The following is a 20586-nucleotide window of genomic DNA, read 5'->3' on the forward strand; positions in this document are numbered from 1 at the left end:
AATACACACAAAACATAAAAGAAAATCTAAGAATAATCACATAATGATAACACATAAAAAAACAAACTTTAGTCACAGAACAATACTGAAACTACTTTGAAAACATTTATGCATATTTCTTCATATTTTTAGCTCACCTGGCCCGAAGGGCCAAGTGAGCTTTTCTCATCACTTGGCATCCGTCGTCCGTCGTCGTCGTCGTTTGCTTTTTACAAAAATCTTCTCCTCTGAAACCACTGGGCCAAATTTAACCAAACTTGGCCACAATCATCATTAGGGTATCTAGTTAAAAAAATGTGTCCGATGAAATCGCCAACCAACCAAGATGGTCTCCATTGCTAAAAATAGAACATAGGAGTAAAATGTAGATTTTGGCTTATATCTCTGAAACTAAAGCATTTAGAGTAAATCTGACATAGGTCAAGATCTATCTGCCTTGAAATTTTCAGACAAATCTGACAACCTGTTGTTGGGTTGCTGCCCCTGAATTGGTAATTTTAAGGAAATTTTGCAGTTTTTTGTTATTATCTTGAATATTATTATAGATAGAGATAAACTGTAAACAGCAATAATGTTCAGCAAAGTAAGATCTACAAATAAGTTGTCTTGACCAAAATTGTCAGTCGACCCCTTTAGGAGTTATTGCCCTTAATAGTCAATTTTTAACAATTTTTCGTAAATTTTTGTAATCTTTTACAAAAATCTTCTTCTCTGAAACTACTGAGACAAATTTAACCATACTTGGCCATAATCATTATTAGGGTATCTAGTTTAAAAATATTGTCCGATGACCCCGCCTTCCAACCATCATGGCCGACTTGGTTAAAAATAGAACATAGGGGTAAAATGCAGTTTTTATACGACCGCAAAAGTTAAAAATGTTTTGGTCGTATATTGGTATGACGTTGTCGTCGTCGTCGTCGTCGTCGTCGTCGTCTGGCGTCGTCCGGCGTCGTCCGAAGACACATTGGTTTTCGCACTCTAACTTTAGTTTAAGTGAATGGATCTCCATGGAATTTTACCATAAGGTTCAATACCACGAAAGGAAGGTTGGGATTGATTTTGGGGGTTATGGTACCAACAGTTAAGGAATTAGGGGCCAAAAAGGGGCCAAAAATAAGCATTTTTGTAACTTCCAGACAATAACTTGTGTGTAAGTGTATGGATCTCTCTGACATTGTACCACAAGGTTCCATATCACAAAGGGAAGGCTGTAATTGATTTTGGGGGTAATTGCCTCAAAATTTTAGGAATTAGGGGCCAAAAAAGGGGCAAAAAACAAGCATTTTTCTAGTTTCATGACAATAACTTGTGTGTAAGTGTTTGGATATTTCTGAAATAGAACTTCAAGGTTCCATATCACAAAGGGAAAGCTGGAATTGAGTTTGGGGGTAATTGCCCGAAACGTTTAGGAATTGGGGGCCAAAAAGAGGCCAAAAATAAGCATTTTTCTAGTTTCCAGACAATAACTTGTGTTCAAGTGTATGGATCTCTCTGAAATTGTACTGCAAGGTACCATACCACAAAGGGAAGGCTGGGATTGAGTTTGGGGGTGATGAATCATAAGGGGGTTAAAAAAATTTGGGGGGGGGGGATTGTTTTTTTTTCTTTTTTTTTCTTTTTTTCCTTTTTTCTTTTCTTTTAAAATTTTCCATTTTAAGTTGGTTATTTCTGATTAATATTTAAAAGCAAATAATAATGATATGGTAGGAGATACACACCAAACAGGATGTGTAAATTATTATATAATAAGTATTGTGCAATAGCAAGAAATTTTCAATTGCACAGTATTGCAAAATAGCAAGAAATCTTCAATTGCACAGTATTGCGCAATAGCAAGAAATCTTTAATTGCACAGTATTGCGCAATAGCAAGAAATATCAAATAGCACAATATTGCGCAATAGCAAGAAATTGTCAATTGTACAGTATTGCACAATAGCAAGAAATATTCAATTGCACAGTATTGTGCAAAAGAAGATACTTCGTATAAATTGCTTATTTCTTGATCAATTTCAATGGGGTTTTATTCTTGAATTCTTGGGGTTCTTTAATATGCTGAATCTAACCGTGTATTAAGTTTTTGGATTTTGGGCCCCGTTTTTAAATTGGTCCACATTGAGGTCCAAAGGGTCCAAAATTTAACTTTGTTTGATTTCATCAAAAATTGAATTATTGGGGTTCTTTGATATGCCGAATCTAACCGTGTATTTAGATTCTTAATTTTTGGTTCCGTTTTCAAATTGGTCTACATTAAGGTCCAAAGGGTCCAAAATTAAACTTAGTTTGATTTTAACAAAAATTGAATTTTTAGGGTTCTTTGATATGCTGAATCTAAACATGTATTTAGATTTTTGATTATGGGCCCAGTTTTCAAGTTGGTCCAAATCGGGGTCCAAAATTAAAGTTTGTTTGATTTCAACAAAAATTGAATATATGGGGTTCTTTGATATGCTGAATCTAACCATGTATTTAGATTTTTGATTTTTGTGCCCCGTTATCAACTTTGTCCACATTGAGGTCAAAAGGGTCCAAAATTAAACTTTATTTGATTTCATCAAAAATTGAATTCTTGGGGTTCTTTGATATGCTGAATCTAACCATGTATTTAGATTTTGGATATTGGACCATAATAGGTGAATGTCCAATTTAAAATTTTTAAGTTCTTAGACCACATTCATTCTGTGTCAGAAACCTATGCTGTGTCAAATATTTAATCACAATCCAAATTCAGAGCTGTATCAAGCTTGAATGTTGTGTCCATACTTGCCCCAACTGTTCAGGGTTCGACCTCTGCGGTCGTATCAAGCTGCGCCCTGCGGAGCATTTTATTGGTTTATATCTCTGAAACTAAAGCATTTAGAGCAAATCTGACATGTGGCAAAAATGTTCATCAGATTTAGATTTATCTGCCCTAAAATTTTTTAGACGAATCCGACAACCTGTTGTTGGGTTGCTGCCCCTGAGTTATTAATTTTACAAAAAGTTTGCAGTTTTTGTCTCGCCTGCGACGAAAGTCGCAGAAAGTGAGACATAGGTATTACTATCCAGCGGCGACGGCGGCGTAAAATATTTGTATAAAGCTTTATATTTCAGAAGGTAGAAGATCTGGATGCTTCATACTTTGTATGCAGATACCTTATGTTACGAACTTTCCGTCTGTCATATGTCCAATGTCCTTGACCTTATTTTCATGGTTCAGCGACTGCTTGAAAAAAAAGTTTAGTTTTTTTGTTATGTAAATTTCTCACTTATCATGAGTAATAGGATGACTATATTTGGTATATGGGTTCCTTGCAACGTCTACATGTCCATCAGACAGGGTTCACCTGACCTCAGCCTCATTTCATGGATCAGTGATCAAGGTTAAAGTTACGTGATTAGGTCCGTTTCTCAGATACTACAAGCAGTAGGTCAGCTATATGTGGTGTATGGAATGATTATAAGGGATACATGTCAGTCTGGCAGGTTTCATCTGACCTTGACCTCATTTTCACAGTTCATTGGTCAATGTTAAGTTTTTGTGTTTTGGTCTGTTTTTCTAATACTATAAGCCATTGGTCAACTATATTTGGTGTATGGAATGATTGTAAGGTGTACATGTCTGTCTGGCAGGTGTCATTTGTCCTTGACCTATTTTCATGGTTCATTGGTCAATGATCAGTTTTTGTGTTTTGGTCTGTTTTTCTAATACTATAAGCAATTGGTCAACTATATTTGGTGTATGGAATGATTGTAAGGTGTACATGTCTGACTGGCAGATGTCATTTGTCCTTGACCTCATTTTCATGGTTCATTGGTCAATGTTAAGTTTTTGTGTTTTGGTCTGTTTTTCTAATACTATAAGCAATAGGTCAACTATATTTGGTGTATGAAATGATTATAAGGTGTACATGTCTGTCTGGCAGGTGTCATTTGTCCTTGACCTCATTTTCATGGTTCATTGGTCAATGTTAAGTTGCTCTTGTCTTAAACTATAAGCAATAGGTCAACTATATTTGTTGTATGGAAGAATTGTTAGCTGAACATGCCTGCCTAGCATGGTTAATCTGACCTTGACCTCATTTTCATGGTTCATTGGTCAATGTTAGTTTACTTGGTTAATGTTAAGTTTATGTGACAGTTGTAATAAAGCTTTATATTTAGGACTATCAACATAATATCAATGATTAGTAAAGAAGGCGAGACATTTCAGCGTGTGCACTCTTGTTTGTTATTATCTTAGATATCATTATAATATCTAATATCTAATACTATTAATTATGATTTTAACCTTATTTTACATGATTTCCAAAGCATCAGTAAATACAAGTGAGCGACACAGGCTCTTGAGAGCCTCTAGTTTGATATTTTTTTAATCTAAAAACTACTAAGTCGGAGTAAAATGCAGCATCTATAATGCATAGATTTACAGCTGGATCAAATGTATATGAGGCCTTGAAAATGTAAACTTGCCACATCTATAAAAAAAATTCCATAAAAGGTACAAAGCATGCAGTTCTTAACATCAAATCAGTAAACTTGAAAAAAAACCTTTTTGCAGATAATTACCATTTTTCTCTAAAATCAAAATTATGGTAATCTGATATATCTTGGTTTTTGCAGTATAATTACAGAATTTAAAACATGATCAAGCCTAATTACGGTGTATTACTTTCTGACAGCAAAGGATAATTTGTATTACCTTGCAGATACCTTTACCTTATTCTACATAAATACAATTTAACGGTAGAGTATAGTAAACACAGAATTTAAAGCAATATTATAAAATCCTCAGACACAGCAGGTTAACTAGTAATTATAATCCATTCAATAACATAAAGGTCTCAAACTTCTGAACCCACTCTCATGAAAAGTTACTGTAGTATTAGCATGTTACTGTTCCAAAGATCATCAACTGCTGATTTAGGACCACATTACATCTGAGCTGCATGGGCACTTCATTGAAAGTTGTGCTGCACTGGGTCTGGTAAGTGAAATCTGTCTATCCAGAGGTGCATGTTGAAATGAGGAGGCTCTAGTATCTAATGTTTGTATGGTTGAATATGGATAATGTATCCTGTTTAAAACATGGGAACATGAACTCTGATTAATATGACTAGTTGCTGAACATTATGCATTTACTACAGATGAAGATTAATCCACAACTATAAGTATTAGTCCCTTTGTTCCAAATTTAGTTAATCTAGTTTATAATTAATTAGTCCAGGTTTAAAACATCCCATTACATAACAGTAAAACATCTAGAGCACTGAGATTTAACATTAAAGTCTCTTGGGTATGTACTATGGAGATCTGAACAGCTTGGTACTGTCTTAATTCTCTGTCATTATTCAAGAGTATTGAACAGTTATAACATGATATGAATACCATCAATGTTCAAGTGTAAAGTGTATATATAACTGAGCAGCAATGATAAATATAAAACTTAACAATTAAGTCTGTGAAGGTGTTGATCCAACTAGCATTAAATAATATAGTCGAGCTGTTGCCACAGCTATGCAGAAAAAGAAGCATGTCAAACTGGTAGAGTCCAATGCTTGTGATTGTCCATCTGATGTTCCCAGTGTGCATACAGGAGGTGCAATGTCTTGTTTCCCTCAGTGTATAAATATGCAAATAAAAGAAATGAAGAAAGTGTCAGTTTTTACAATATATCAAATGCTGTTATAAAATATAAAATTGTTTGTTATGTAAGTATCTATCTGTAAAGCTAGCATTGTAACGATTTAACTCATATCACAGTATTCTAGAATTATTAACATTTAGATAAAATGTTTATACTTATATGTTCACAAGTTATTTGTTCTAAATTCATTTATCGCCTTTATGTGCTTAGGCGGTGTAAAGCAACCACAAATCAATCAATCAATCTAAATACTCCATTTACCAATTGTGTTTACCAAAAAAACACAATTTCGATTGACTTCAATTATGGAGATGCCATATAACTGTAAACATAATTGTTTCACTTTGTACATAATGCAAGGAAGTATATGGTAAATAGATCATGAAATTAATTTGGCAGTAAGTGGAGTATATGTTATAAAATATAGATATTATACTTAAGAGAAATAAATCAAAATTATCACATGAAAAAATGAATACAATATCTGACATATATATGCTATTGTCAATAACCAAGTTAGCTTATGTGAATACCAGTGCATAAATATTCAGTGTCTACTTCACAAATAATACAAGATGGTCTTGAGTTATAGCTTCTATAGGTACTGAAGTTGTGTATCTTTTAATTACTTTACAGTTTTTCCTCTATTAGTCTTTGTGCTATTATGTTCCTTTGGTTGTATGACTCATGACGTGACTCAGTATTTGTTCATCAGCTATCCAGGTCCAGGTTTATAGCGGTTCCTGTTGCAGGTGGGTCAAGAGGTGCAATTATGATGCAAGAGGTTTTTAAAGTGTTGTTTTCACTTGTTACTGTTGTCTTTATATTTTACTTGATTTGTACTTTATTTAGAAAGTGAAAACTATATGCTGTATGTACTATCAACTACAAAAACTTTTTGTTGTTGTCTTTGTCAAATTTACTATCAACTACAAAAAAAAAATCTTGTTGGCAACTATGTAGATTTATTTGTATGTCAATGTTTGAGTTTTTTGTCAGATTTGTATGTTGGTGATGTATGTTTACACAGTTTTGCTGCTGGATCCTAATTATTGTCACATTAACCTATATATCTCTGCTTGGGTTGCTCTCCCAATTGTACATGCAGTAAAAAGGCACTTGCCTAAAACATTTGTAGGTAAATCCAGTTCATAAACATGGTCACAACAAACATATGGATCTGATGCTGTTAAAATCGGCTATATCAAATATAATTCACTTTCTAACAAAGTCACAGTTTATATTGGTCGTCCAAAATTCAGATAACGTTACATTAAAAATGTAAAATTATGCACAACACAAATATCGCCAGCATTAAACACTCAGCTTTGCAGGGGTAATTCATAATCTAAAAGTGAAAAAATTTAGAAGTAATATATACAAAATATGTTACTGCTTCATTTCTATCCTATATAAAATTGCTTTAACACTAGTTTGACATTTGATAAGATGTCCTAATTCCTAAGTCCAATGGTTCTCATAAGGAGAAATCCTTATTACTCCTCCTACACACACCTTTCCATTTGCCAGACATTTTGATATCAGTTATTCCAAAATAAATGTGTATTTAGTTGAATCAAAATTAAATAGTTCAAAAATCTGTATAACCTGCTTTGGTAAAGTATTAATCCAAATCACTGAAACATTAACAAGTTTTTTGCTAAGCCACTTTTTGATCAAAAATAATTCTTTTAACTGCTTAATCTACATTGAAAAAACTGGACACTAAAGGCAGCATGTACTGGTTTTCAGTATACAACTACTTAATGGGATATTCCTAAATGGGAGGAGCTAAACTACACCAAAGTTTATGTGCAAACAAACAAAGAATAAAGGAAAGCCAGATGCCTCAAGTGGTCACTAATTAACAAAATATGTATATTTGTAATGGAACTGATTTAATTAAACCCCCTGCTAAGAACACCCGATAAATTCACATGTAGCTGATTAAGATATGATAATAAATCTGTTTCTTCTCAATAGTAAAGAAAAGAAAAAAATCCTGGGAAAATCCTAAAATAATGACTTAACTGAGTGTAATGGAAATCAAACTATGTATAAACATAACTTATTTAACACATAAGTAACTACTAAATGGCTCAAATTGATGAAGTCAATTGTCTTAAGTTTGTCAGCAATCAGGAACACTGCTGTCAATACTGTCAATTGTGTAATTGTGCAGAAAGGTGATTGACATTGTCCAGTTTGAGACATTTTTCTCAGCTTGTAACATATGACGTAAGCACGATCACTTGATACTTATCTTAAAAAATCATTTAATAAGACAAGCGCTGGATCCTTTGACCTAAACATGCCAATGGTTTTGAATAGCAAAATTGTACACAACATGTTTTACGACTAATGTTTATTGATTTATTAAAAAAAAAAAAAATTATGTCACATCTCCTTTAAAGCTTATATTGTCTTTTCAAAAACCGTGAACAGGAGTTATGCTCCAAATATGAAAAGGTCAAATCTCTTCAGTCAAAATGTAACATTAAGTTGCACCTTTATGACTCAAACATTTTACACTATTCAAGACTTAATGGTTTCTGAGATCATCCCATAAAAAGATGTAAGGTCAAAGGTCAGTGTTAACGTAAGAATTTGACCTTGAGGCATTTTCAAGGTCACATGCATGAATTGATGATCATTTGTCAAGATCCTAGATGGCTATGACTTATGGTTTCTCATATTTATTGGCCAACCATCATAGGTTAATTTCAACCCTAGCAATTAGTCTTTGAATCTTTTCGATCATAATGTAATGAAGAACCAGCATATGGTCCTGAACAAATTTCACCATTCAGTTTTTTTGTACCTATTACGGTTACATTGATCATCCCATAACAAGATTTTTTGGTTTGGGGCAGATAGCTCCGGAATGACAAAATTTTACGACTCACAGGGTGAGTTTCGGATAGGTATTTGTGACACCAATACCAAGTGTTAACCTGGAAAATAATAATAATTAAAATGTCAATTGTTCGTAAACAATTGAGAGGTCTTTCCTGTTGATTATGTAAAACATATGTCCAAATAGGCGTAGAATGCAATGACAAACTTTAAAACACATATAAAACACTTAAAAAATGGTCAAAAACACATTATTTTCTATTTCGGACGTGACTTTGAACTTTGTCAAGGTTATCGGGAACGATGTCATTGCAAAAGACCCCATGGGTCTAGGACCTTTAGTTAAAGAGTTAAAGCTTATTCTATCTTTACAAAAAGCGTTAACAGGATTTATGCCCTATACGGAACGGTCAAATCTCTCCGGTCAAAATGTAAGTAAGTTGCATCTTAATGACCCAAACACTTGTCATAAATCAATTCTTCTGTAAGAATTATGGTTACTGAGATATCTCATAATTAGGTGTAAGGTCAAAAGTCAAGGTGAAACAGAAAAAATCTTCAAAACACACATAAAACCCTTAAAATAGGCTCTAAAACACGAAATTGGCTTTACAGGTCATGATCTTGACATTTTAACTTATGGCCTTTGTCAAGGTCATTGGTTCCAGAAAGACCCCATGTGTCTAGGACATTTGGTTTAAAAGTTAAAGCTAATTTTTGCACACTGTTTACGGGGGTTTTTGCCCCTTTTGAACGGGCAATCTCTTCAGTCAAAATGTAATAAAGTTGCGCCTTAGTGACCCGAACATTTATCAGTATTCAAGATTACTGTAAGTATAATGGCTTCTGAGATTAGGCACAAATTTGACCTTGAGGCATTTTCAAGGTCATATGAATTGGTGAAGATCTTAGGTGGCTACAGTACAACCTGTGACTTCCTCTTAGTTATGTCCACCCTCTTGTATGGTCACCATCGAATGGTGGCCATTTATTGGAGTATTCAATCTTGAGATGTTGGCCATTTATTGGGGTCATAAAACATAGGTTGATGTTTTATCTAATTATGTTACCTGTTGAAATCAATCAGGGTTGAAGTTTTCAGCTTGTATGTTTCATTAAAATTTACCTGTACAGGTAACTCAGGTTTCTTCTCAAATTGACATATCACCTTTTCTTTAAAATGTAGAATAGAATGTTGTTTTAGTCTTTGTTAATTCATATCATTTGTTGATTTTTCTGTCTTTATATTTACATATTTTCCTTTTTTTTTATAATGTTATTTTTTATTTTTTATTTGTTTTTTTTCTTCTTAATCTTTTAATTTCTTCTTGGAAAGAATCTTGAGTAGAAATGACAAAAATTCAAAGATAAATTAAGTTATTGACTAGCATTTGAAAACATAACAGAGAATCCTTTAAATAATGTTTAAAGTAAAAAAAGTTATTGTACATGATGTACATGGTATTCAATTGTTTGTTTGCATTATTAAATGAATTATTATTAATTATAACTTATAATCATGCAAATGATATGTTTTAAGGAACCATGAAGCAAGTAATTTAACAAGCCTGTTTCTTAACTAATTAAAATTATCAATATCATGAATATCAATCCTTTTACAATAAATTTTGTTAACAAAGTTTTACAATCTATTTTCATGATTATTATTCAGGAAAACTAAAAATATCATTACATGGTATAGGAATAAACTATTTTTGTTTATCTTTTATACTTTTCCAAATCTCAAAACTGGAGTTGTGCATGATGAATCACTAGAGACTTAAATTTTCCAAATGGCTACCTAGTTATCATCAAATTTTGTTATGTGCTAATCATAATGAAAATGTTCTTATCTCTTTATTGATCTGAATAAAGTAAATCTTATGAAAAGAAATTATTTAAAGAAAAAATTGTCGTGCTTTTTGAAACAATTGTAAACTTATCAAATATGTTATCTTCAGTTTGGCTAATTTTGTCAGTTAACAGGCAAAATTTGTCTCCAGTAAAAATAAAGTACACTTCTATATAGATTGTGACATTTTTATTTCTATTAATTCAATCACTTTTTGTTCTGTGTATTATATTGTCGAAACTGCAGGACTGGCATATGCGTGATATATATATTCTTGGTATACATTTGCAAAGAATATTTCACTCAACTCAGGCCTTTTAGATAAAGTTAATAATTGCTGGGACTTGAATGAATTATATTCATTAAAGCCCTTGATTAAAAATGACTTTTAAGAAAAAAAAATAAGAATATTTTTGAAAATAAAATAAAAACTCATGATGAAAACAGTAAACTCAAATGCTTCACTCAGTAAAGAATTAGTGGTCATAATTTAGAAATAGAAAATGGTGGATAAAAGTTATTATAATTAAAGGATAGAATTGTTTGTAAAATTAACATAACAACATAGAGATAATCTATTTGAAAATTGTTTACCTTCTCATATTTATGTCTCTGACCAGTTTATGAATAAAATCTTGAATCTTATGAATAAAATCTTGACCAAGAACAAAAAGAAAAAGAAATGCTAAACCTCTATAACATGGAACATGTTTAAAATATTGGCTCCTTTATAAAAAAAATAAGTCATTAGAACTTAGAGCAAAACCTAATAATTTTTTTCCATGTGTTTTGATTTCTTATAAAATTGTTATTTCTTTGCATTATTATGATTGTTTTTGTTTTTTTTTGTCAGAAACTTGATTAAATTGTAATATTTTTATATGACAACAAAAATATTATCAAATTTTTCTGTAATGAATATTTTGAATATACATGTATTTATTCAATAGAGAAATAATGAATTGCCTATATATATAGCTAAATTTTATTAGAATAAGTCCTAAAGATCATCTTAAACATTTGTTAAACCATGTTAAATGCAGTAAGTATCAACAATTTTGATTTTAGAAATTTAATTTGAGAAACACTTTTTCAATGGAAAAAGGCAGGCATTGTGAAAGTTTGCATTATATTAGAAGATGATATTCATTTATTATTCATTTGCCAAAAAATACATGTAAAAAATAACTTAAATTGATAGAATTATTTTAAAAGGTATAACATCAAAACAAACAGTCATGAGAAAATTTTTACAAAAAAAATTAGGAAGCTATATGTTCAACTAGATTTATTATTTCATTTTATTTTAGAATTTTCTTGTCATAATCACAGTTATTAAATTTTACCACCATTAATAAGATAATGTCACAGGTAGTACTGTACGACTTACGGTTTCTTGGATTTAGTGGCCAATTGACAACGGTTAATTTTCAAAGGTGCATAACCCAACAAAATGAACCTTTGAATCTTTTCAATCCAAATATAACCATATATAACGAAGAACCAGTGCCTGGTTCTGAACAAATTCCACTCTTCGTTTTTTTTTTCTATCTTTTACGGTTACGGTGTTCATCCCATAACAATGTTTTTAGGTTCCGGGCAGATCACTCCAGATAAAAAAAATGTTGCAACTCACATGGTGATTTCTGGATAGGTATTTGTGATCCTGATACAAAGTGTGAACCTGAAAGCGACATGTCTTACGTTTAAGGCTGCTAACTTCGTCAAAGTTTGGCTGAAAAAGAATAATAATAATTAAAATGTCAATTATTCGTGAACAATTAAGAGGTCTTTCCTTTTCGTAATCTAAGTATGTGTTTAAATAGATGTAAGATGCATTGAAAAGCATTAAACACACGTAAAACCCTGAAAATATGGTCAGAAACATCAAATCCATGATCTAGGTCATGCCCTTGACCTTTTACCTTATGACCTTTGTCAAGGTCATTGGTCCACGGTTTCCTTGTTTAAGACACCATGGGTCTAGGAACTTTAGTTTTGGATTTGACGATTCCTGTACATGGAACTATTTTATTTCAATAGAGTATTAATACATAATACGTTTTGAAATGCTGGTCAGTAGTTACTTGGGGACCCTCGCATGTCTAGGTTTTAAACCAATCAGCAATGGGGTTTCCCAGTCACTGCCGCATGTGCTTCTCGTTTACTAATTGTTTTTCGAGATCATACTAATTAACCAATAAGATTCATAGCTAATTTTGAATTAACCAATCAACGCTTAATTAGCAGGGCTTTTGTTTTATGCACACAGGCTAAACTATTCCTGAAGCAACGCTTGATTGCAGCAGCCATTTTAATTTTTCTGGGAAAATATTTTCTTTATTATGATCGTAAATTTACATCATATAATGGATTAATTAATTTCATATCGGATATGGACACAAAATTATGCAAACGTTTAGAACAAACGATTTACAAGAATACGTACATGTGCGCGGTACAAGTAAAAACAGTCCGACGAAAATCTATGATTTGTATATACTATAGCTGGACTTTGCATCATCGTGTTATGTCTGCCTACTCTTTTGATACCATTAAAGCTGTGCGTTTTATGCTACCAACTCGTCAGTGAGACGGGATTAACAATTATAACTTTCCATGTTTGGCGGGTGGTTGTATTTACTTTGCGTTTATATACAAATATTTTATTGGCACAAACACAATTACAATAATTGGCAAAGGCCCATATTTCAGTACATTAAAACAATGAATACAGCATAATGAAATAATATGTTATAATTAAGAAGCTAAAATCTCATTTCTATATAACAGACATTTATGTATATAAGAACTTGTCACTTTCAGGACTTTTAAAGAGTTGCTATTAATGCAACGTTTCATATTTAGCTGACTCTCACTACAACTTGTAGGAAGTATATTTAATATAATAGTTTTAAAGTTTATTCTGTATTTAGAAAAATTTTCACAATTCAGTAAAAAGTGATTTTCATCTTCTACCTCACCCGATTTACATACATTACAAACTCCTTCATGTGTGGGTAAACCTAAATGTCGCCCTTTTTCTATAGCAAGATTGTGTGCACTCAATCTTATTTTACACAGATATGACCTTTCTAATATATTACTTAGAACACCAACATAAGAACAACGCTGATTTGAATTATGAAATTGTTGATAAAATTTAAGTTTGGATGAATTGTAAATTTTTGATGATTGATCCTGCGTGCACTGATCAATCACTCGTTGTTTAATACTAGGTAGATATTGTTTAATAGAAAATTTTCCCCCAGCTAGGTTTGAAAATACTAGATTGTTTAAAATAGAATACAGTTTCTTTGTCCAGGGGTTATTTTTTTCAGTTGCCAGAAAAATTTTGGATACAAGTGTGTTTTCAGACCTTAAAATATGATCAAAAAATTTAAAAGAAGAAAATGAGATTTTTGACCACAATGGTAGCCTGCCAAGTTCAGCTCTACAAGCAGCATTAATTGCTTTGCTATGAACACCTAGAATTTCTTTTATGAACTTCATATGGAATTTTTCCAAAATGGAATTGTCTCTCGAACTATCAAAAACACCCCAAACCTCACTACAATACAGCAAGATGGGACTTACTCATGAATCAAATAATTTTTCTAAAAGTTAACAAAGAATATCCAATCCAATTGTTTTCTTAATCTTAAAACATGCTTTCCTAGCTTTTTCCATTAGTAAGGATACAGCTAAATTAAAATTGCCATTACACTTTAACATTATTCTCAAGTAACAATATTTTGAGACTGTTTGTATGGCATTATCATTATAAACAAACTCATTTAAATGTGTTTTACCTTTGATTTTTGTACATTAACATGTAGTTTCCAATTCGAGCAATATGTACCAAGAATATTGAGACTGGTTTGAAAACCAGTTTTGCTTTCTGATAGTAATACAATATCATAAGCATATAATAAACAATTTACAGACAAATCACCAACTCTAACTCAGGCCCACAGTTACCATTGATTAAATCTTTTACGACATCATCAATAAAAATATTATATTAAAAAGTGAGGGGTTTAAAACACCCCCTTGTTTAACACCACGCTCTGAAGTAAATGCAGCGCTAAGACCATTTGAAAATTTAATTCTAGTGGTAGTATTTGCATACATAGCAGATAAAATATTGAAAATTTTTTTGGTAAACCTGATTTTAAAAGTTTATAAAATAAGCCTACTCTCCATATGGTATCAAAGGCTTTACGTAGGTCTATGAAAGCAGCAAATACTTTCTTCTTTTTACTTTTATTTATCAATAATATTTTTTAAAGAAAATATATGATTAGCAGTTCTACAATTTTGTTTAAATCCTATTTGATTTTGACTGATAAGAGATATGTTATTAACGAATTTCAATAATCTTGAATGAATGACTCGATTAAAAAGATTTCCCAAGTTAGAAGTGATAGAAATGCCCCTATAATTGCTAGGGTCCATTTTGCTACCTGATTTGTGTAAAAGGACTAAGAAACTATCATTTCATTTATATGGGAATTGGCCAATGTTTAGAATAATATTCTTTTTATATGCATAATATTCTCAGCGGAATATAAATATGTCTAACGACGAAGAAATCACATTTTTGGCCTCGTCCGACAAACAATCTGATAAAGTTAGAACATGGGCCGGCGTAATGAAGCTTAGCGAAGATACCACAAATACAATCCTGGAGCTAGGATTTGAAAACATGGAAGCTGTGTCTTTAATTGAGGCCGACGATTTGGCGGAGACAAATATGCCGATTGAACAAAGAAAACTTTTGTTAAGGGCGGTTGAGAAGACTTTCCGAAAGGACATAAGTGCCGAGAAAGTGGACATAGCAGCGTCGAAACGTAGAACATGCGCACAGGAAGATGGCGAACACGGACATGCTTCCGGTGTAAATAAAGATGGCGGCGCCCACAGCTTTATCCAAGATGGCGGTGCCCATAGCTTAATCCAAGATGGCGGCAACCAACAAGAAGACGGCTATATCCAAGCGATGCTTCAGCAGTTAGCAGTAAGCCAGAAACAACATGAACATTCACCTGATCCCATTGGCGTTAGTTATAACCTGAATGCAGTTCCTATGAACACTGTCAATTCTCATATATCCTGGCAAGACCCTCAAATTTATTTAAAATCTGCCAACATAGACTGTAAAATAGTGTACAATGACAATTCAGACTTTGTTTCGTATGATATAGGAGAACCAGCATGTCTGAGGAGCGCCTTATTTCAGATACTTCAGGGGGGGTGGCAACTTGTTTTTAAATCTGGCCCTTTAAGACCCAAACTTGAGTCCCTGTCTCTGTGTCAGTGGTCGAGGGCAAATTTGTCCATCATGTACAAGTTACTTAGCACAGGAGAACTGACACGGACATAGGTTCTCGACTATTCATCCGTTACCATGAGATTTTATCATTTAGTTTCATCATGTGAATTTGCGTCGGTGCTGTTTTTTGATAGGGAATACCGCAGACTCCAAAAACAGCACAATTTTAGGTGGGGCACTGATATTCCTCATTTACAGTCAGTTTATCTTTGGCGGGTGCCAAAAGCCATATACACTAAACCTCAGGCATCTGGTCCATCTGTTAAGCTTGACCTAAGCAACAATATTTTTATTGATAAAAAATTACCTTTTGGCTCTAAACTAGCACCTGGTATTTTTCATAGACTTTCACAGGCTATTCACCGCATGATGTCACGAAGAGGCTTTACCATTATAGCATATTTAGATGATTTTTATACGACCCCAAAAAAATTTTGCGGTCGTATATTGGTATGACGTTGGTGTCGTCGTCGTCATCGTTGTCCGAAGACACATTAGTTTTCGCACTCTAACTTTAGTTTAAGTGAATGGATCTCAATGAAATTTTACCATAAGGTTCAATACCACAAAAGGAAGGTGGGGATTGAATTTGGGGGTTATGGTACCAACAGTTAAGGAATTAGGGGCCAAAAATAAGCATTTTTGTAACTTCCAGACATAACTTGTGTGTTAGTGTATGGATCTCTCTGACATTGTACCACAAGGTTCCATATCACAAAGGGAATGCTGGGATTGATTTTGGGGATAATTGCCTCCAAATTTTAGGAATTAGGGGCCAAAAAGGGGCAAAAAACAAGCATTTTTCTAGTTTCATGACAATAACTTGTGTGTAAGTGTATGGATCTTTGTGAAATTGTACTACAGTAAAACCTGTATAAACCGGCCGTCTATGGGACTATGAAAAAGGGCCGGTTTGGACAGTGAGCCGGTTTATTCAGGTTTCTGTTTTGACTGGAAATTAATGACTTGTGACGTCAGATATTTTTCATGTAAAAGTTCTGTCTGATTGTAAATTGTAAACTGAATACCGTAATACATGTAACTACGCACGATCGTTGTTTTGAGTCTTCGTATTCATTGCCTTTAGAAATTTTAGAAATTGATTTTTCCCCGAATTCAAAAAAATAATGTTTTAACCTTTTTTTACATATCCTCGTATGTCAAATCGACCTCGGTAGTATCAGTCTCCGACTTGTCAGTTTCACTTTTACTTTGAGTTCATTGTTTTCATTTGCATCAGAATCCTCGCGTTGTTTAAATTGTTACACGAGAGTTTCGTTTTACTTCCATCGTTCATTTCCTACGTTGGTATAGCCGATTAAAAAGCCAGAATTTTATCAAATGAAATTTTCATCACGATCTAAACATTGTCGTACAGTGCACGATAACAATGGATTGTCGTCATCCGGGTCTTCTTCATTATCAAGGTTATTGGTTTCGGGGTTCACAACAAGGAACCCAGCATTCGAAAACACGATGTAAATTTCTTACTCCGCGATTTTAAAAAATCATCAAAATTACAACGTAAGTTCTATCGGAGATATATTCGGCGTTTCTTTTAGTTTTTATACGACCGCAAAAACATTTTTGTGGTCGTATGTTGGTATGACGTTGGCGTCGTCGTCGTCGTCGTCGTCGTCGTCGTCTGGCGTCGTCCGGCGTCGTCCGAAGATACATTGGTTTTCGCACTCTAACTTTAGTTTAAGTGAACGGATCGCTATGAAATTTTACCACAAGGTTCAATATCACAAAAGGAAGGTTGGGATTGATTTTGGGGGTTATGGTACTAACAGCAAAGGAATAAGGGGCCAAAAAGGGGCCAAAAATAAGCATTTTTGTAACTTCCAGACATGACTTGTGTGTTAGTGTATGGATCTCTCTGACATTGTACCACAAGGTTCCATATCACAAAAGGAATGCTGGGATTGATTTTGGGGGTAATTGCCTCAAAATTTTAGGAATTAGGGGCCAAAAAAGGGGCAAAAAACAAGCATTTTTCTAGTTTCATGACAATAACTTGTGTGTAAGTGTATGGATCTTTCTGAAATTGTACTACAAGGTTCCATATCACAAAGGGAAAGCTGGAATTGAGTTTGGGGGTAATTGTCGAAACGTTTAGGAATTGGGGGCCAAAAAGGGGCCAAAAATAAGCATTTTTCTAGTTTCCAGACAATAACTTGTGTTCAAGTGTATGGATCTCTCTGAAATTGTACTGCAACATACCATACCACAAAGGGAATGCTGGGATTGATGATGGGGGTAATTGCCTCAATATTTTAGGAAATAGGGGCCAAAAAGGGGCAAAAAACAAGCATTTTTCTAGTTTCAGGACGATAACTTGTGTGTAAGTGTATGGATCTTTCTGAAATTGTACTACAAGGTTTCATATCACAAAGGGATAGCTGGGTTTGAGTTTGGGGGTAATTGCCTTAAACGTTTAGGAATTTGGGGCCAAAAAGGGGCCAAAAAACACATTTTCCTAGTTTCCAGACAATAACTTGTGTTCAAGTGTATGGATCTCTCTGAAATTGTACTGCAAGGTACCATACCACAAAGGAAAGGCTGGGATTAAGTTTGGGGGTGATGAATCATAAGGGGGTTCAAAAAATTGGGGGGGGGGGGGGGATTTTTTTTTATCCTTTTTTTTTTTTCTTCCTTTTTTTTTTTCTTTTAAAATTTTCCATTTTAAGTTGGTTATTTCTGATTTATATTTAAAAGCAAATAATAACGATATGGTAGGAGATACACACCAAACAGGATGTGTAAATTATTATATAATAAGTATTGTGCAATAGCAAGAAATTTTCAATTGCACAGTATTGCACAATAGCAAGAAATCTTCAATTGCACAGTATTGCGCAATAGCAAGAAATCTTTAATTGCACAGTATTGCGCAATAGCAAGAAATATCAAATAGCACAATATTGCGCAATAGCAAGAAATTGTCAATTGTACAGTATTGCACAATAGCAAGAAATATTTAATTGCACAGTATTGTGCAAAAGAAGATACTTCGTATAAATTGCTTATTTCTTCACCAATTTCAATGGGGTTTTATTCTTGAATTTTTGGGGCTCTTTAATATGCTGAATCTAACCGTGTATTTAGTTTTTGGATTTTGGGCCCCGTTTTTAAATTGGTCCACATTGAGGTCCAAAGGGTCCAAAATTAAACTTTGTTTGATTTCATCCAAAATTTAATTATTGGGGTTCTTTGATATGCTAAGCTAACCGTGTATTTAGATTCTTAATTTTTGGTTCCGTTTTCAAATTGGTCTACATTAATGTCCAAAGGGTCCAAAACTAAACTTAGTTTGATTTTAACAAAAATTGAATTCTTAGGGTTCTTTGATATGCTGAATCTAAACATGTATTTAGATTTTTGATTATGGGCCCAGTTTTCAAGTTGGTCCAAATCGGGGTCCAAAATTAAACTTTGTTTGATTTCAACAAAAATTGAATATATGGGGTTCTTTGATATGCTCAATCTAACCATGTATTTAGATTTTGGATATTGGACCATAATAGGTGAATGTCCAATTTAAAATTTTTAAGTTCTTAGACCACATTCATTCTGTGTTAGAAACCTATGCTGTGTCAAATATTTAATCACAATCCAAATGCAAAGCTGTATCAAGCTTGAATGTTGTATCCATACTTGCCCCAACTGTTCAGGGTTCGACCTCTGCGGTCGTATCAAGCTGCGCCCTGCGGAGCATTTTATTTTCAATTAAAACTTTTATAGTGTTTTAATATTACAGCTCACTACTGTAAGTTCACGGTTTAACACCTTGCTCATTGATTATCCTAAAAAAACATCTTGTATAAACAATTATGTTTTGATTGCATATCGATCAATACAGTTATCATTTTAAATTAATTAAACAAACCGGTTTTGACAGGTAATGATTGATGTAATTAAGAATATTGGGACTGCATAATTAGAACGGAATTCGGAATACATAGGGTCCGGTTTACAAAGGGTATTTTTACAAAGACTTGGAAGGGAAAAAAATGGGACTTCAATTTTCGGCCGGAATGGACAGGATTCCGGTTTATTCAGGGTCCGGTTTACTCAGGTTTGACTGTACAAGGTTCCATATCACAAAGGAAAAGCTGGAATTGAGTTTGGGGGTAATTGCCCAAAAAGTTTAGGAATAAGGGGCCAAAAATAAGCATTTTTCTAGTTTCCAGACAATAACTTGTGTTCAAGTGTATGGATCTCTCTCAAATTGTACTGCAAGGTACCATACCACAAAGGGAAGGCTTGGAATGATTTTGGGGGTAATTCTCTCAAAATTTTAGGAATTAGGGGCCATAAAAGGGCAAAAAAACAAGCATTTTTCTAGTTTCAGGACAATAACTTGTGTGTAAGTGTATGGATCTTTATGAAGTTGTACTGCAAGGTTCCATATCACAAAGGGAAAGCTGGGTTTGAGTTTGGGGGTAATTGCCCTAACGTTTATGAATTTGGGGCCAAAAAGGGGCCAAAAACAAGCACTTTTCTAGTTTGCAGACAATAACTTGTGTTCAAGTGTATGGATCTCTCTGCAAGGTACCATACCACAAGGGGAAGGCTGGGATTGAGTTTGGGGATGATGAATCATAAGGGGGTTCAAATAATTTGGGGGGGGGATTTTTTTTTTCTTTTTTTTTCTTTAAAATTTTCCATTTTAAATTGGTTATTTCTGATTTATATATAAAAGCAAATAATAATGATATGGTTTTAATAGGTAAATTAAAAAATTTTAAGTTCTTAGACCACTTTCATTCTGTGTCAGAAACCTATGCTGTGTCAAATATTTAATTACAATCCAAATTCAGTGCTGTATCAAGCTTGAATGTTGTGTCCATACTTGCCCCAACTGTTCAGGGTTCGACCTCTGCGGTCGTATCAAGCTGCGCCCCAGCGGAGC

General features: G+C 33.3%; 1 long non-coding RNA gene across 2 annotated transcripts; it reads left to right on the plus strand.

Moving 5' to 3' along the window:
* Positions 1–16083: 16083 nt before the first annotated feature.
* Positions 16084–20309, plus strand: LOC127701722 (uncharacterized). Of its 2 annotated transcripts, none has more exons than XR_007982159.1 (3): positions 16084–16375; positions 17569–18051; positions 19765–20309. It is a non-coding gene; the product is annotated as an uncharacterized LOC127701722 (long non-coding RNA). The 2 variants fall into 2 exon arrangements; XR_007982160.1 differs by having other exon boundaries at positions 16084–16247; positions 17430–18051.
* The last annotated feature ends 277 nt before the right edge of the window (positions 20310–20586 follow it).

This window comes from Mytilus californianus, unplaced genomic scaffold, assembly GCF_021869535.1.
Source record: "Mytilus californianus isolate M0D057914Y unplaced genomic scaffold, xbMytCali1.0.p SCAF_5, whole genome shotgun sequence".
NCBI classification, from domain to species: Eukaryota; Metazoa; Mollusca; class Bivalvia; order Mytilida; family Mytilidae; genus Mytilus; species Mytilus californianus.